We start from the raw sequence: 18,620 nt of genomic DNA, 5'->3' as shown, positions 1-18,620 counted from the left end.
AGCTCCACGCCAAGCTGACTGCCAGGACGGCGGCTGTGGTCGATGCAAGGCAGTCTTTGTGGCTTGTTGTTTATGCGTTTGCACACGTATCACATCACCTTTTGCTGAGGTTTGCTTGTAAGGCCAGAAGCTCTCGAGGCAGCAGCCTTTTTAAACAATATGCAACTTGACTTCAGTGACGTGAGGTTTTACGAATGTGTCCACATCAAAGACTGACCATTTGAAATAAAAGACAAATACAAACTACTGAAGATTTATTAAAAGTCCACCATTGATAGTTCTGATTTTTTTTTTGCAGTTCATTTACTCCAATATGGATTAGCAGCAGCAGCATGAGGGACGGCGGGTTAATATCAGTGGCAGAGAAACGTCTGGTTGCACAGCACGTCAGTCGGACGGCATCCTCAATGGGGGAGGCGCTACAGTTCCACCAGACACTGTCCTCTTACAGCCCAACTCCCACACCATCACCAGCAGCAGCTGCAGGACCCCTGCTGTAACACTAAGTACAATCAGCTGCACATGCAACAACCCCCAGACAGTAACAAGAGTGTCTTTGTCCTTATCTGTCAAGAGGGGACATCAACGGGGATGCGAGCATCACGTACCGTGGCCCCCACCAGCATCTTACACCCTGATATTTTTTAAGACATCACGGCCGTTGACGCTAGCAGCCATTGTTATTAGCCACCACGCTAGTGCGTCTATCTCCTGTGCCACGGTGCATTTGATGGCACACAGGTTACACTGGTGTCATGACCAGGGTGAGTGAAGTTTGTGGTGGGGTGACGTAATGCTGTGTAGTGCATAAGCATCATTTAGAGTCTAACTGCTATGGATGCTATCACAGATGGGTTTTAGCCCCATTGCTAGCACGTCCTCTTCCCACACCAGTTTTGGATGATGCTCCTCATCTAATACACAACGCAGAGCAGATTAAACCAGCACGGTTACATCAGGTGGAGGAAACTAGGGCTGGTAGCGTCAAATGCCTTGATGGGAATATGTGACAGCTGTCGACCCAGAGGAGCACTTCCGACCAGTCAGCTGAAGGAAATCCACGTGTCGGGGTGTTGAATCAGTCAGCCAGTTCCATGTGTCGAGCAATGTGGTGTAGAGGTGTTCGAGTCCCCCAACCCCCTCCCTTGAGTCACCCAGACTTGTATGTCTAATGCTGGGTTGGGTGAGGGAGATGAGATGCCCTGGTAAAGGAGGGTGTCATCCAAATCCTCCCTGCATGCCTTCATGGGTCCCCTAAGCTCATAGAGTGGCTCTCCAAGAGCACTGGATCTAAGAACTGGGGTTATCTCGTCTTCCTCCCGGCGCTGGCAGTTTTCACAGTCTGAGGTGCGGGTTGCCAATGGAGGAATGATAGAAAGACACACACTGCAGCTAAACCAAAGCCAACAGGCTAGCTGCATCACTTGAAAATGTGATCCAAAATAGGAGACGGCAGAAATAAGTTGACAGTATGAATCAAAGCCACAAGGGGATAAACAAACATGTGCCTTTTCCCCCCAGTGCGCAAAACACTTAAGTTGAAAGTTCAAACCGTTTCACTTGTATTAAAGGATGCTGCTGCTCTCATGTGTTGCTGTCAGGTGTCATCACAGTTCCAGTTGACAGTGTTGCTCCAGAATAAACAGTGAGTCGGCATAAAGGAATAATAACACAATGTGACAAATTACCACTCGCAATCTGTCAATCATCCACAGCCAGGGGTTGTTTGATGTGACACAAATAACAGCAGTAAACTTAGTCACAGGAATGATGACATTTGCAAAGGTTTTGGTTACATCCTCAGCATGTCAGGAGCAGTTTTTATTCAACAGCCTGCGAAAGCGGCGCGCTTTTGTGCATTAAAAATGGAGGAATTCTCTCGCTCAGAGAAAAGAGTCCACATTTCACATGGAAGGAAGCGCTTGGGTAATGATCTCTCGTTATCGCTCATTTCAGTCTCGCATGCGCAGACACATTTGACTGCCTGCGGGAGAACCAGGAAAAAAAAAAACCAAACAATTGCAATGATTAGATTCACAATTACAAAAGTGCACTCCTCCAAGTCTTTATTTGGGGAAACAAGGAGAGCCTGGTGAGTTGCTGACATCTATTTGGATTTAACTCATTGCACTAAGTATAAAAGAGAGTCACAGATAATCTGCCAGTGTGATTCCAGAGGCCTGAACGCGATTGGCACAAAAAGACAAGACAAAGGACAAACTCGTCTCTGTTCTCACAGCAAACCTTGTGTGAAGTCAGACATTATCAATGCCTAATTACGCTTTAAGTTTCTCATCAGTTTCGTATCTAATCAAGTAGAAAATTAATATTTCAAAAATCATATTTTGAGTGCAATATTCAACTCGGTTCATGTCTGCTAATGAGAGAGGCGTAGACACAGCAGACAGGCTCATGTACTCTTTAATCATCCCTCTTCTCTCCACTTTACACAGGATCAGTTCAGTGAGCTGAGTTGGTCTGTAATGTTACCAAAGTGCCCAACAAGATCATTATATATGTTTTTGTCATCTGAACTTGGCAATGGTCTCTCTTCTCAGACATAAATAAAAGCGGCGCAGCCCAGCACTGCGCTGTAAATGGAATCAGAAAATTAAATCTGCTTAATCTGTAAAAGAAGATTATTAAGGATGGGTGCAATGTCATGTTTTCTCTCACAAAAATAGAAGAAAGGTTGTGCTAGGTAAACCGTCTGACAAAATCTGACGGAATGCATTCTCTTAAAGAAATACAGCGTGAAAATGTATCGCGGTTCTAAGCGAGCTTCTCTTGCGTGCCTCACCGGCCACGTGGGCCTTCGTGAAAGAAAGGTTCGTGAATTTGTCAAGCTCAAGTGCAGGAGAGCACGTAGCTCTGGTAGCATTTGCAGGATGGATGCAATCAAAACATGTTGGCAGGCGCACAGAATCCAAATCCAGCCCAGTGTTTGGGCAGCCAGGTGCACCTCCATCAATATTCCGGTCTGGTTTGACATTTTAATAACACCCTCACACTTAGGCTACGCATATTAGGTTTAAGGTGATATGCAAACTGTAAATATTTGTAAAAAGGGCAGTAGCAGAGGGGAGCAGAACCATAAAAAGGGACATTTCAGATTTATCGATATGATCTAGTCATTCATACTAACGGGTCTTACCTTCTGTAGATGCAGGTCAGGGTGGCGCTAAGCTGAGAGCCAGTAAAAGCAGAACCTGTGGAGGGAAAAAAGCATTTTAAATGTTATGCTATATTTTTATGCCATTACGTTTTTGCTTTTTTACTTTCAGCTGTTCGAGTCAGACAGCAATAATGTGGAGTAATACAGTAATCGACCCGTGTAGGAATTCAAGGAAGTAATGTGGCTGACAACTCGACCCTAATGAAAGGGCTGTCCTACAGTAAAAGTACAAATATAGCCTACATGTAAATGGATACTTGTGTTTTCAGGTGGGAGTGTATTTGGTGGATAAAAAGCAGAGTCTCTACCATCCACAGCCTTGCCAGTACAACACTGAGCTCCAGAGATGCTGCCTGCTTCTGTGCATAAAGACGCGCTGACCCACAGCTACTGAAGCCGAGACCTGCACTATGGATGACTGCCTCATACAAGCCCGCTTCAATTAGTGAAAAAAATCTTTTAACCCAAGTTAGCTGGTTCACACACCTTCAAGGCTTCGAGTTCAAGCCTCGACCCTCCAAGCCGTCGCTTTAATTGCTACTTGATAGCAGGCTGGAAATGGGGGGGGGGGGGGATTTACTCGAACAAACGTAGAACATAACATGGGTCTCTACTGTTACAGCCCCAAAACACAAGGTGTGAATGTATAAGTTCCATATTTACATGTCAGGAAATCAACACACACAATCTACTTTGTAAATATGTCTAAAATGAAACTTATGAGTCTCACAAGTGTTGTATAAAAATCTTCCAAGTAATATAGAAGAAGAGGTCATATATGAGACAAACAGAACAACAATCTGAAAACGAAATTACAGTTCACAGATTGAGACACACCAAGTCACGTGTGGCTTGACTTTAATGTGGAATCCGTTTCAACCTCTTCCATTATTGAAGCCGTTTCTGGGTGTTTGCGGGTGAGAAAACGTCCGAGGAAGCTGGGGACTGACACGTTGAAGGGTAATCTGGGAGGATTATATTTCAGAATCCCGTCTATACGTCACCATGGTTCCAGGTGATTCAGGCCAGATGTAAATCCTTGCCACTCTGCCCTCTCCTGTTAATTAGATAAAGCTTCACTTCTACTGGCATCACACACTTGATGAACGCAGTCCTGCGAGATTACTTCTCCAGAGCGGCTGACAGGCTGGATTACCAAGACAAATTAATGGCTCTATAATTTGATTTTCCCGGGATTGCAATGTCTGTGTGACTCCAGCAGAGAGGAACGGTCTGCATCAGCCCTCCTGCATGGTGACATTAGTTAATCACATCTGCATGCTAAAGAGACAGTTAGGCCAAGAGGAAACAAATCACTCCGAGGAGGAGGGAAATGGGAATTGTTTTCTCTAGGAAGTGATCTGGAGGGAGGTCCTGGAGGATTCCGGGCTCAGGGTTCAACCCAACCAGGATGTTAAGAACTCAATCTTTTTCGACCCACTAGATCATCACTTGCCCAAGTTGTTGTTGCACCTGAATTTTGGAGTCAAACGTGCGTCAGATGTTTCAATCAGTACGCGTCCACTCCATTTAAAGAACATGAATATGCACACCAGCAAATCCTCAGCCAAACCGACAGCTCTCTGCCCTGTAGCGCCATGGATGATGTACACATGACCTTCACCGCTGTACAGACAATCAGTGACAATCGAAAGGATTTTGCCGGTTCAGAGTGCTAATAAAAGTTAAAATGGCAGCTCGACTACAAGTCCCAATGGAATGTAATTAAACTGTCTCATCAGGGACCTCCAGGTCTAATGAGCCTCTCACATTTCAACAAGTAAACTACTGCTGTGGAACAATGGGAGCTCAGGCAACTGTTCCCCGTCTGTTCTCTGGGTAATGCTCTGAGTGAAGGCTCTGCAATTTACTTGCAAATAATTTGGCTTCTCCAAAGCTCATTTCATTCCTTATATATGGACACTATGACTGGCGGGCAGGTGCTGAGTGAGTGACACACAATCAAGGGGCGGCTCTGCCTGTCCAGGACGTCCCATGTGTGCCGACAGTCGGCTGAAGTACAAGGCTGGTTTACACTCCACCCACGTATCCATATCCTCGGAAGGTACATCAACGACGGGAACAGGCCGACCTTGCAAACTATACATGTTTCTTACGTAACAAAAATGGTAGCTTGTGAAAGTGTTTCATGTGGCCATGAAGTGTGAAGCGTTTTCATTCCCACAGCAATGCAAAGGAATTGAAAAGGAATGATGGAGTAAACGTTTCACCCGTCAGGGGCTGCATTCCAGCACTTTCGCGCCATTGTTCGCTCGTCTTTGACTCGTCTGTATTCATGGCCAACACGATGCAAATATCCTCCTTCATGCATATTCACGAAAGTAGCACCTGAATGACCTCCGAGTCCCTCTGCACACATTAGTTTGGAAAAAATAATGGTGAATGGACTCCGTGTATAGAGTGAGTTTGTATCCTGAGCAGCCTGTGGAACAGCAACATCAGTGGCATCCGATTGGTGGATGCATTTACTGAACTCATCACCGCTATTTTGAGTCAATTTTTCCCCAAAAAAACTGTTAGAAGCAGCATGATTTCGTGCTGATTTCACTTTTTGACAATTAATAATTTTGATGTTATACATTGGGTTGTGGCAACATATTATATATGTTACATATACTCAGTCTGGCCTGGTTTTGTTGTGATATCCCTTTATCTATAAATAAAAGGGCTTCTCAATATCCCGATATTTTTTCTACATCGCCCAGCCCTATTATACAATCACTGACATCAGTGAGAAGTTGACTAGCGACAACAAAAAGGATCAGTTTGTCACAAAATGTCATTATTGAAAAGAAAATGTCGGGACAAATAGATCGTCTGCAATGCCTCATGGGATGAGTAGTTCCTGAACTCCTCAGATAAACTATATCAAGTATTTTCTGGTCATCCGCTAACTGACTAGCTTGATTCCAGTGTTAAAAACTTGTTGCGTCAGAATTTTTCGGAACTTTTAATGGAGGGATTGAATGACTTCAGAGGAAGCAGGGATCGAATAAACGGCCCTTTGCACACAAGATGTCCGTGTTACCCAATGAGCTACAAGGTTCGTGTCTATACAGTAGCTAATGTAAAAATAGGGCACGGGCATCAAGCAGGCGAGTGCCATACACACCATCGAACCTGCTTCTTTAACTTAGACTTTCTCGTGGGCGGCACGGTGGTGCAGTGGTCAGCACTGTTGCCTCACAGCAAGAAGGTTCTGGGTTGGAGCCCCGGCTCGGCACGGGATCTTTCTGTGTGGAGTCTGCATGTTCTCCCTGTGTGAGGTCTCTCTGGTACTCCAGCTTCCTCCCACAGTCCAAAGACATCGGACTCTAAATTGACCGTAGGTGTGACTGTGAGTGTGAATGCTGTCTGTCTCTATGTGTTGGCCCTGTGATGGACTGGCAACCTGTTAAGGGTGAACCCCGCCTCACACCCAAACACAGCTGGGATAGGCTCCAGCCCCTGAGCCTGAAGGGGATAATGGACTCTCACTATGCAAGGACGTGAGCTAATATCCTACCATCCTGCGGTGTCATGTACTCGTTCACTACAGCCGCTAGATTTCCTTCACTGTCAGTAGAGATTGTTTTTAAGTTTAATCATGCGACTGATGACTTCTTAAAAACTTTTGTCATGCATTTCTAATCTTTTATTTCCAACAGGAAGCCAGACTTTAACCCAAACATTTCAAGTGAGCCAACTCAAGGTCCTGCGTCTCACAGCTCCGCCACAATCATACCAGAGACCTCCCGTCAGATGCTGGGAGTCACAGCAGCTCTTCCCCTACTATAGTGTATCATAGCTGTCAGCAGGAGCGGCATTATCGATGGAAAAAAGAACAGGTGTTATCCTTGAGACCCCCATCAGCCGAGGATCAGTGAGCCTCTTCATGCTGCCACAGAGTTTGTGCCGGGGAGACCTCTGGTGACACTCTCCCTCATCTGTGCTTCACAGCATTGAATTGTGCCCATTTGATCTCTGCATACTCACTAAGGCACAAAACGGCGGTGGCATTTACAAGGCAACAAGGAGAGATGATGTCAGGATACACCACCAGAAAACCTCCGAAATACACCAGATACCACAAAAGAAGTGCTGATAAAGCTGCTTCTACAGCGCCGGAGGACATGAAAGGAACGGGGGGGGGGGGGGGGGGTCAGGCTGATAGACCCAAGCAGTTACTGAGGTAAAAGACGCATAAAAACTTAACGCTAGCAAACATTTGCATCTTGCAGCAGATTTTAATTCTGTCTGGTGTTGTCGTGTTCTGATAAATTAGAGTTCACACTTGCCTCCTCGCCCCGGTCCCTCCGCCACCTCCCGAGGGAGGGATTGGCCATTTAGCAGCTAAACGATCCTCTGTTTTCTCCAGCAGTAGCTTTGGGGACCGGTGGGTGTTTTTTAACAGCTGCCTGCTCCCTCCGGACAAACCGCTACCAACTATGTCCTCACCCTGATTAGAGCTCAAGTCACATTCTTTGTTGATACTAAAGTTTTTGCAGCCCTGATGGCGATATCTTAACCTTTGCTTCTGATGACATTTCACACAGACCCTGGAAGTCTCTGTCAAAAGTAATACGTTTCTCAAGTGACAAATGTTGCTGGCGCACTGAGGACTGGGTCATCGTCATCATGCACGTGGTGCCTCCGAGCGCCGCAAAGATGTTCTAATGTCTTTTTTTTCCTTCTTCATTTTCTCATGCAGTCAATGCGCATGCGCAGAAACACACAATTAAACTGAAACTTGACTTTTAAAATGTAGTGGAACACAAAGACATAACAGTCAGTGACAAAGAGAAAGTGGGAAAGCAGAGAAACACAGTCGTGTCAGGTGTGTTCCAAGACGGGTCCAGGAAAATGAAAAAGAAACTTACGCTCACGTTTGGTGGTGCAGGGGTGGCGTGTGGATCCTGCAGACGCAAGCAGGAGTCGATAATTACCCACATAAAATGAAAAACTAGCAAAGTCAACCAATTAACTCAATATAAGAAACTAGCAAAACACTGGGAGTTAAAGAGGCAGAGGAAACTGAAGAGCTGCCGAAGACTGAACTAAAACACAAACTGAACTAATCACTGGGCAAGAAGCAGCTGGTTGGAGGAGCCGGCCAGGTGCCGACGGATTAACAAACGAGACGCAGGTGCGCACACACGGGAGGCAAAGCAGACAAAGGCAGGAAGTAAAGCTAATCGACAAAAGAGGGAAGTGATTTTCAAAATAAGACAGGAACGGATTTAAAAACTGTAGGAAAAACTGCCAGCCATAAAAATCAACACAAACCTGACTAACGGAGCTACTGTTGCGGGTCTGTCGCCTAGAAACACGTGTGCATCATTTTATTCCATGGAGATTCTTTATTCTGCATTAAAAAAGCCAAAGCGTTCAAATGACAGAATTTAATAAAATCTAAAAATAGAAAACATTTGGCGTTTTGAAAAAAAATAAACATTGAGAGTTAATTGAATTTACTCAATTCAGGGCACAAACAATGATGAAATAAAAGTCGCATAATTGTTGTTATTTGGTTTGTTCATAATTCCTCCATTTAGAGTACCACAGGAGGCAGGGAGGGCGCAGTAGCAGCCAGAAAAACATTTAACAGAATCCTTTCTCTCTTTCATTTGATTTATTCATGAGTTACATTAAAGTACTCAAGAATAAAATAACCATATCAGTAATGACAGTTTAAATTTAGATTAAATGTGAACTCAAATGTAGCAAGTGCCAGTCATTGAGGCAGACAAACAGAGTTCATTTCATACCACAGGCAGGAAAATAGATTCTTGAAAGCAATACTTTTGATTCTGTTATACTTTCCATTGTCTCCTGCTGCCTGAATTTTTTCTTGACATAAATAATGACAATTCCTCTAGAAATCGATGGTTGGTGTCTCGTTTCAAACTCGTGAACGCATGAAAGTCTCAACTCGCTATTCCCGGCATCTGCCGCCAACAGAGCGCAGGTTCAGGCGTGTGCGTCGTCGCCAGCAGTCCTTCCGGAAAAAAACAGAACGAAAAAACAACCACAATTCCAAGATTGCATAACTTGATACAAAATCAGCCAAACTTTATGGAATATGTAGGTGCTTGGATATGATTAATCATTAAATGTTGGAAAATGTTGCAGTGTTCGTTTCCTGAAGTGATGTCGTCACACGGATTCCGCGGCGCCATGTGACACATCGTCATCTGTTGCGCACTTTGATGTGGCAACCATGAAGGAAACACGCCTGTCTCATTTACCTAAAATACTGTGTCAATCAGTTTCCTGACGTCTTGTGTAACAGTGGGGTCGTACTTTTCAGCAGTCCATGCAACGTTACATCACTTTTAGAATAGAGCCAGTCTTTAGTTTGTGTCAGTGTTTAAATTGGAAGAAATAATAATACTTGTAACATTTTAACATTTTCGAAAATGAAATTTGAAATGAAATTTTTGTTTTGCTCCGAATCATTCATGCTGTCAGTCGCTGTAATTTAACCACATACAGAGAAACAAAAGAAATCCTTCAAAACTCCCACAATTTTTTGTTGCCATCCTTCAGAAAAGACACTGCAAAATCAAGCATTTATAACGGAGACAAATCACAAAAAAAAACAAAGTGAAGTGACTGCATGGATGTCATCACACATTGCAGCGAATATACGCCTAAACCCGGCGCGGATGTGGTGAGCACGCACTTGCACGTCTAAATATCCTGGAAGACCCCAGAGCAGCTCGTTCTGAACTCCTCACAGCAGCTGCTCCTGCCACCGTTCGGCCGAGGTTAACACTCTCTCGCTCGGTTTGATCCCGTCCTATCAGAGGAATTGTGACTGATGTCTCTGACTGGATGTAATTTACTGCCTGGCATCATTTTGTTCCCGCGATCTGTCTCACCAAGTTGTGAAACGCATGATCTCGTCTACCGTCTGTTTTTGTAGGTACAGGGACTAACACCTGTGTTCTTTTTTAGCCCAGACTGGCGGGTCAGAGCCTGTCTGGCTGTGAGAATGTGTCAACACACCGGCGCTGATCATCCTCTGTCGTGTCAGTGTTAAACTCCCGTGGGCCCGCTTACAGCTCACAGCCCTCACAGCCCTCACAGCTCTTGCTTTACCGGTAATCATTCCTTCTTTTGAGCGGGAGATGGACAATTGCCGTGATGAAGCTGTCAAACAGGAGTGTGTTAGCTGAGAGGCTGTCAAAGATAAACATCCTGCTGTATTTTTAGTGTTTCAGGTCACAGAAAGAAAGAAATTTAAAAAAAAAAATTAAAAAAAACTAAACAAACCAAATCATCATTTCACAAATGTAATAGGTGTTGATGCCAACGTACCCTGCCTGCTCTCATTCTGTCTCTCGGATGCCGGTCTCACGCTAACAATAACTGGGATGATTTTGATCCTTGATTTATTTATTTAAAGAAATAAAACAGAACAACTCAACTCAAAATGTGGAGCAAGAAAGCAGCGATGGTCAGTGAGAGTGAGCTGATCGCTGAGTGTCTGCAGCAACTTCCGCCTGTTTTCACGCTGTGGAGTGTATATCACTTTAATTCCATCTTCTCATTCATGTTATTTTTTGTGAAACATACATACGTCACAGATGAAGAGTCTTTTTTCCCCCCGGCATGTGTGCGTCTTGCCTGAATCGCCTGGTTTCTTCATCTTCTTGTGATGAAAAGATTCTGAGAGTGCGAACATCCAAGGAGGCAAAATGGAAGCTGAATGAGAACAAAGCGTCTTCAGCAACGTTCTTCCTGACTGCCATTTTTAGTTTAAGACCTTTGTTTAGCCAGACCCTGATTTGTTTATTTCCTATTTTATTTTGAAATGTACCCTTGTGTGTCCCTGCTGCATTACTTCCTGTCTTTTTTTTTTCCCTGCTCGACATGAGCTCATCCGTCCTCTTTAACCTCAGCTCTGTTCCTCGTGGTCAGGCAAGGCTCAGGAGCCAAGTAGCTTAGCTTAGCATCAAGGCAAGTTGGAAACAGATGACAACAGATGGAAATTAGCTTTCTGCTCAACACACGTCTCTTCTATTCCCTAAGACTTATTGATGTTCAGTCGCTCACTGTCCTTTTTCCAAATAAACTAAATAAATCCAGGGGATAAACAACATGGTGACGACCACGATGTCAAACTGGAAGGTTCAAACATGGGAGTTCACCTTTCCTGCCCTCACGCTCTCACACGCGTTAGGAGCTGTGCAACATGCAGTTTTCAAAGTTTTTTCAGTAACTTCTGAGAAAAGTTTGTACTTTTAAGGAAGGTGAATACAGTCTCCCAGAGGAATAAATACGCTAAAGTGTTGGAGACTTGTGCTGTATGATGCAAATCTGGTTCAACTCAGTGTTTCTGCTGAATAAATGGAACCAGAGCGGCGAGAAGCAGACGAGGACTCATCATCAGTCAGTCGAGCCGCAGAGAACCCGGTAACACCGGTACTTCCCCGGAACCACGGTTCCTGAAGTCCCAAAAACCACAGGAAAACAGTGTTTGTGTGCAGCGTTCCTGGGAGAATCTCATGCAGTTCAACCTCATTGAAAATGTGTTTTGATGTTGGAAAATAGTGCAGTTCATTTTGTTCACATTCACAGCAGAGCATCCCTGGCTCTCAGCATGAAATATAAATTGTGTGTGTTTGAAGTCAGCAGCCAAGGTTTGTGTGCTTTAGATCTCTTTTTTTTTTGGTTGTTGTTGTTTTGGTTTTTTTTGCCTCGTATAAAAGCTCGGGGATGCTAGCTTGCGTGATCATCCAACGATAGTCCAGTGTCCTACATAAAGTTGCAAATGTGCCTTTTTTTTTATGACGCATCGGACCTGCGCCGCCACTTGTTTGTGTTTGTGTGTATGAACAATGGCTTTAATTACGCGGGACGAGCGGCGAGTGTGTTTGTATTGATACAGTATTTCCTGTGTGGTGCAGCGCAGGGCAGAGCAGGACCACTGGGGTGAAGCTACAGTAGTAATGAGCTGCCTGGTGCCTCAGCATTTCTGATGAAGTCTTCCCTATGATCACTTCTCTATCTAATCCCTGTCGGCCAGGTTCCCAGCAGCCTGCCTCCCATTAGTGCAGCCGCTATATAATGCAAGCGGAGGAACTCTCGCATTAACTCTCTCCTGACTGGATTAATAAAAGCATCCACAGCGGAGCTTTGCATGCATTTTCAAGCTAACAAACCTCCTGTAAAACATGATTCACATTTTCGCTCTGCGTAATGAGTCGCGGCTCAGAGGGACAGTTGTACGTTGACGTGTGTGTGTGTGTGCGTGTGCGTGTGTGTGTGTTGGAGAATGTTGCTGTGCCTTTGCACTTGATAGTGAATGAACTGCGCCGTCAGCGTATCACCTTATCAGCCCCTCTACGCCTTCTGGGCTCAGTTTGCGGCGCCCGCAACGGAACGGCGTAATTGGATACAATGCAGACGAGCCGACCGGCGTTGAAAGGAGTCAAAGGTTTAGTGATAAAGAGAAAAGATTTCACACATAAACCAGCAGTGAGCACCTGATGAAGTGACAAGGATGGAAGCAACAGAAAAGGTTTCTTTGTAAAGGGGAACAGGGCCAGCACCGGGACTGCAGCCTCCTTTTTTCCTAGTTTCTTTTTTTTTTAAAATGCATTTATAAAATTAAATGATTTTTAAAGAGGGAGACATTTCCGTGTGCTTCACATCACAGTTGTGTGTATGATCTGTGTATGTTGGCTGCACGCAGTGAAATGAAACTGGCGAGAGGAGAGACAGAGAGAGACAGAGAGAGAAAAGCAGGTTTTCTGCAGGAAAACAAAAAAGCAGGAGCATCTTCAGGATTTATGGATCGAATCAGTCTGAACTCTTCATAATTTGGTGCAAAAATACAAACACCATCAACATTTGGTTTAATAGATTTCCTATCGGTCACGTTCAAATATAAGAGCTGCATTTTTACAATGAAGAATGAATACGCTAACTTATTTCAACTGTGTCAGAGGGCCACGTTTATCTGTGTGTGTGTGTGTGTGGGGGGGGGGGGCTATCTAACTAATATCTGGGAAATGTAGTAGTTCTTAAAGTCAAATTACCTTCGACAGAGCCTCGTCTGTCTGAATTTCCTGTTAGGAAAATCCTGAGTTAAATGCTATAAATCGATGCCATCCCTGTTACGGCTTTGCTTGCGATGGCTGTTGGCATCCGTGCCAGGAAATAATAGGTGTGGGAAACAATGTTAAAGGTCTAGTCCTTGTCTTTATCATCTGGCGCCCCCGCTGGCCGGAGCCCCCGGGCCGGAGCCTGGTGCCATGTATGGATAATCCGACCAGGACAAGGACTGATGATTCTTTGCAACAGCGTAGCGACTTCTACCAACTCTGATTTTATTGGTGCGTAAGGTCAGATCTTACAGTGATATGGATGAACTTGCGTTCTTCCCTGCTATGTTTTATCTCTCAGGGCCTTTGCGGGGCCCCATCCGTATGCCACTGTATCAACAGATCCCTGTGTCCTTGTTACTGGCTGAATTATTCATGGAGCAAACCCAATGCTCATATCTGTGGAGGCAGCAGCTTCCCTGCGTTATGAGCCTGCAGCCTGATACTTTACACGGACCAAAGCTCCCTTTACCCAACCCGCCAATCCCACATTCTTTACTCTCCACCTCAGACTCTCTTGCTCGTCCCCCTCCTCTCTACCGTTCCATTTTCTTTCCAATCCCTTCTTGTAACACCTCCCCTCCCTTCCTCGTTCTTCTCCCACCCTCTTATATTGAGCAGAGACATCTTTTCCTTACAAGTTTCCATTTCCCTCCTTTTAATATTGCACTTCCCATTCCTCCTGCCAAACGTCTGGCAAACAAATATTTTTATCCACATATCTTTGAGGCCTTTCTGTTATTTTTTTTGTTTTTTTTAGATCACCCAGACTTCAGTGCCATGTAAATATTGTAGTGGCATTGCAGCAAAGCAATAATCAGATTACGACATGCAGAGTTTTCCAATTTTCAGCCGTGCTATTGAAATGAGTTGTCGACTTGTGTATACTTTGATGCATTGTGAAGTGCCACCAGAGTTCCAGTGACTCCTCCAGACTTGGCTCTGAGCAGATAGCTTAGTGTTATTAGCAAGAAAATGACTTTAAATCCAGGAAGGAAAAGTACACGGTAGCGGGATCACGTAGGCAGGCGTCTCCAGGCTTCAGTAGCAGGGCAGCACGGTGGTGCAGTGGTCAGCACTGTCGCCTCACAGCAAGGAGGTTCCTGGTTCCAGTCCTGGCTCCAGCACAGGGTCTTTCTGTGTGAGTCTCCATGTTCTCCCTGTTCCTGTGTGGGTTCTCTCTGGTACTCCGGCTTCCTCCCACAGTCCAAAGACATCAAGAGGGGACGAGGCTGATTGATACTCTAAATTGACCGTAGGCGTGGCTGAGAGTGTGAATGGTTGTCTGTCTCTATGTGTTGGCCCTGTGATGGACTGGTGACCCGTCCAGGGTGAACCCCGCCTCTCACCTGAAGGCTGCTGGAATAGGCTCCACCCCCCCACACCTTTAACAGGATAAGCAGTAGAAAATGGATGGATGTTCTGTAGTATATTAACAGGAATATGAGTGAATAATGGGGAAGAAACCACTTAATTGAATTATTGTCCGAGCCTTGGTTTTACCGTAGCTCCAAGGAATCGTCATCTCAAACAATCTCACTTGTGTTGATGTTATTTAAATGACCCGGACATTTGGGGTCAAGTACTAGGTTCCAGACGTAGGCTCTGAATGTGAAACTGCCCCTGTTTAGCATGAGCTCCGATCATTGCGGTCCGTGAATCCATGGCCGTTGACCGCTTCCAGCGATGGAAGAAGTCAGAAGATCGTCCAGATGAAGTTTTGTATCCAGTGTTAGAGAACTGAAGGTCTGTGGTCGTCCATCAGGTCAATAACCCAGAGCACACATCCAGGAAGTCTGTGTGTGTGTGTGTGTGTGTGTGTGTGTGTGTGTGTGTGTGTGTGTGTGTGTGTGTGTTGTGTGTGTGTGTGTGTGAGTGACAGAGACTGAGAGAGCGAGAGCTGCTGTAGCAAAATATATGATCAGACTTCCAATAATTGTATCCAGGGTACATTTTCTGTGTTGTTGGTTTTTGTTTTTTATTCTTTTTTTTCCTCAACTGTAACCTTGGAAATGTTATTAAAATATTCACATACAAAATTGGTTCATTCATTTATTTCTGATATTTAGAATTACGCACTTGAAATTCAGAGGTGCCAACACTTCTTTCCACAACTAGTGTATATTTATAACATATAATGATTCCCCCCAAGTCGATCCATGAATATATGAATTCATGTTTGTCCAATGAACTGGATTTTCATAAACCGTAGCGTGGCTCGTCATTGCAGGGCCCTTTATTAAGTTACCTTGAATGTCAGAACATCCTTGGTAAATGTGCTCCAGCTGCAGACAAGCATTACTCCAGCGATGGAGGAGAAGCGTAGCACTCAGGAGTTGAACCGTCTCAACCTCGGGTCAGTGTCACTTACCGCCGTGTGGACCGACACGTGCCAAGGTGACAAGTCTGTCTCTGATTGGCTCAGACATGTGCCGCGGCGTTCTAAGTCTGGAGTTATTTCCAGCTACCTTTTTTTTTTTTTTTTTCAAGCTTTATTTGTCATTTCTTTTGATTTCGGCGCATCAGATCTGCAGGCCCTCTTCAAGTCACCGAAACGTCTCCGCTTCCTATGCCGAACTGTCACAGGCGGAGCGAAAGGTTTGTTCAGAAATAATTACTTTGTTACATGCTGTCAGGACCAGTAATGCAAATCACGGTCCAACATCTTGTTATGTGATAATTTATTGATCCAACCAGAGGAGATAACATCTCGTTTACTAATGGAGGCTGACTGAACAGTACACCTCAGAGAGAGAGAGAGGGAAAGAGAGAGAGAGAGGGAGAGAGAGAGAGAGCGCAGGGAAGACAAAAGAGAGCAGAGCAGCTGGATGAATCTTTTTTGTCACTATGTTATCTGAACAGCTTGCTAATAGAAATTCTCTCTTCCCTCACATATTGGAAAGATATTCATCAGGCTGCTTTCAGTAAGATGATGCAGTAATGCATTTTGGACAGACCAATTTCCCTGGAAGCTTAGAAAGAATAATACGTTCCTTTATTATTATTATTTTATTTTTTTTAAAAATATGAGGTCTCAGAGTTTCTGCTGCCTGTAATAACACCTTGTCTTTTTTGGGGTCAAAATTCAAAACGAGGACAATGCCAATGTTGTCGTGTCCTGATGCTGTGGATGCTGAAGTCACTGAGGGTTCTGATCGCAGGAATACCAGCTTGGAGTTGGAACAAAGCTTGAGGCACTGTCTCAAGGTGGTTCCACCTCACACTGGTGGACCGGTTCACTCTCCCATCTTTTTGAAAATGTGAAGCTAAGCTTAACTAAGGCCTTATCTTGAGATGCATTTTATTGCTTTTGAGACCAGCCAAGAGCCGCGCTTTCCTCACTTGTGTCTCTTTCCTTTGAAAGCTTATGAGACAAATCTTTCTCAATTGATGGCGTACTGCGCCGTCTTTGTTGTCATAGTTCAGTTTGGCTGCTACACACACACACACACACACACACACACACACACACACACACACACACACACACTCACACACCCCACCCACCCACCAACCAGAGCAGCAGAGTAATTATTCTGAAGTCTCAGTTATGAGCTCACAGGCGGGGGAGCTGCGACTGCCAAGGTGCTCCGGTGAAAGGTTCAGGACGTCTTTTCTTGGGCTTCCTGATGAACAAAGGCTTTTTCCTGTTCTGTCCCTTGTATGTGGCGGTGATTTACGCCGCCTTCGCCTCACACAGTTGCACTCGCTCGAACGACATCATTCTTGGTGTAACTTATCGACTGTGTATTTTGCTCTTGTTTCAACAGAACTGCGTACCTCACTTCCCATCTCGTGTATCTGCTGTGTAGATGAAGTACTTTGTGGGTACTGTCTGGGACTTTTGTGCGATGTGTTCATCTTTTGCGGGAAACCATTTCACCTCCCGGAGGATCCTCTCGCTTCTCAACCAACTGGTGACGTCACATTCCATGAGGAGGTCTTAAAATGTGGACCCATTTGGTCCGGTCTCCCTCTGGATGTGGTCCCACTGGTCAGATCCTCACCTTCAGCTGTTGAACCAGATGTGTTAATCCAGTAACGAGCTGCCGTCACCGCAGGTTTTACAGAGGCTAAGCTAAATTCCACGGTTATCAGATCAGTTCCTGACAATCGAAGGATCCTCAGAGAATGTGGATTCTATGACGGAGCCCCTGGCGGAAGGTGAATCCCGAGATTAAGATAGAATATTAAGTGGTGATGTTGTTGCTTTGCACAGGGACACACAAACCTTCTCTCACCTGTCGCTGCTCCTTTTGCTTTCCTTCTTTGATGCTATGGCTAATTTGTCCACGTTAGCGTCCGGCCCACCCCCACCTCACCTCCTCACCCCCACCTCCTCACTCTATCTAGAACTCTATCTTACAATCATATTGCCACTAAAATGTTTTTAGTTTGAGGTCTCTGCGGCTGTCAGGAAGCGTCTGAATTCTTACCAGCTTCAATACTTTTTTCTTTTTTTTTTTGAATTTTAAACTAATTAACCTCCTAAATGGTTTTCACTATTGGGCTGTGATCATCTTTCAACAATATAAGAAATAAATTACAAAAGCAGGACGTTTCTTCCGGAGTGTGATTACGAGGGTAATTGTGCTGGGAGATCCATCACCTGATAAACGGAAGAAATGAGAAGAAAATATTATCAAAAGCGGCGCACCGGAGTCCTGAGAATGAGATAATGGACACGAGTATTAAGTGTGTACGTCTGAATTTCACATCTAAAAAGACATTATATGCTAATTTTTTTCCTTTTGATTTATTCTTCTGTTTGCTACTGCCAAACAGGGTAATTGTAATAATAGTAATAATTAATAAAAACTCCAGGCAGGGGTGGAGAATTTCTTTTTCGTGTCTTAATTGGCCCTGGTGAAGGTGTGTGCTCTGCAGAGTCCCCGTCTAATGACACTCTGCATCTGTGGGACGCGGCGGATGTCCTTGTTGCGTGATTGTGTTAAATACCATCCCCTGGCGTGGTGGGCTGCTGTCAGCGTCTTTCGCTCGACGTGTTGAAAGAGGATGATGGGAAGAAAAGTGGGGAGGAAGGAAAATAAAAAAGAGAGGAAATATTCAGTCAAACATAAATTTCTCATATTGCAGTGAAGATTGCTTTCCATTTCGATGCATTTTTATTTAGACACCCCGTTTCATGTGAAAATAATCACGCACACACAAAAAAAAACCCCCACAAAAAACAGAAATAATCATATTCATAACTAAAGCTGGATGGGGGGCGGGGGCAGCATTCCTATCTTGCAGTCAGCTATCGCCTTGTCTTGCTTTACGTTTCATCACGTCTTTGCTTGATATTTGTTCGGCCTTATTTCTAATCT

The 18,620-nt window shown here is 44.6% G+C and overlaps 1 long non-coding RNA gene across 1 annotated transcript; it reads right to left on the bottom strand.

Moving 5' to 3' along the window:
* Nucleotides 1–249: 249 nt before the first annotated feature.
* LOC147243177 (uncharacterized) lies at nt 250–8,243 on the bottom strand. The gene is made up of 3 exons (XR_015110733.1): nt 8,056–8,243; nt 3,155–3,209; nt 250–494 (listed from the first exon to the last, which is right to left on the bottom strand). It is a non-coding gene; the product is annotated as an uncharacterized LOC147243177 (long non-coding RNA).
* Nucleotides 8,244–18,620: the final 10,377 nt, after the last annotated feature.

The sequence above is a fragment of the Aulostomus chinensis genome, chromosome 20, assembly GCF_037954235.1.
Source record: "Aulostomus chinensis isolate RoL2024-O1b breed Wild chromosome 20, RoL_Achi_v1.0, whole genome shotgun sequence".
Taxonomy (NCBI): domain Eukaryota; kingdom Metazoa; phylum Chordata; class Actinopteri; order Syngnathiformes; family Aulostomidae; genus Aulostomus; species Aulostomus chinensis.
The sequence above is the reverse complement of the archived record's forward strand: the minus strand, read 5'-3'. Positions and strand labels throughout refer to the sequence as shown.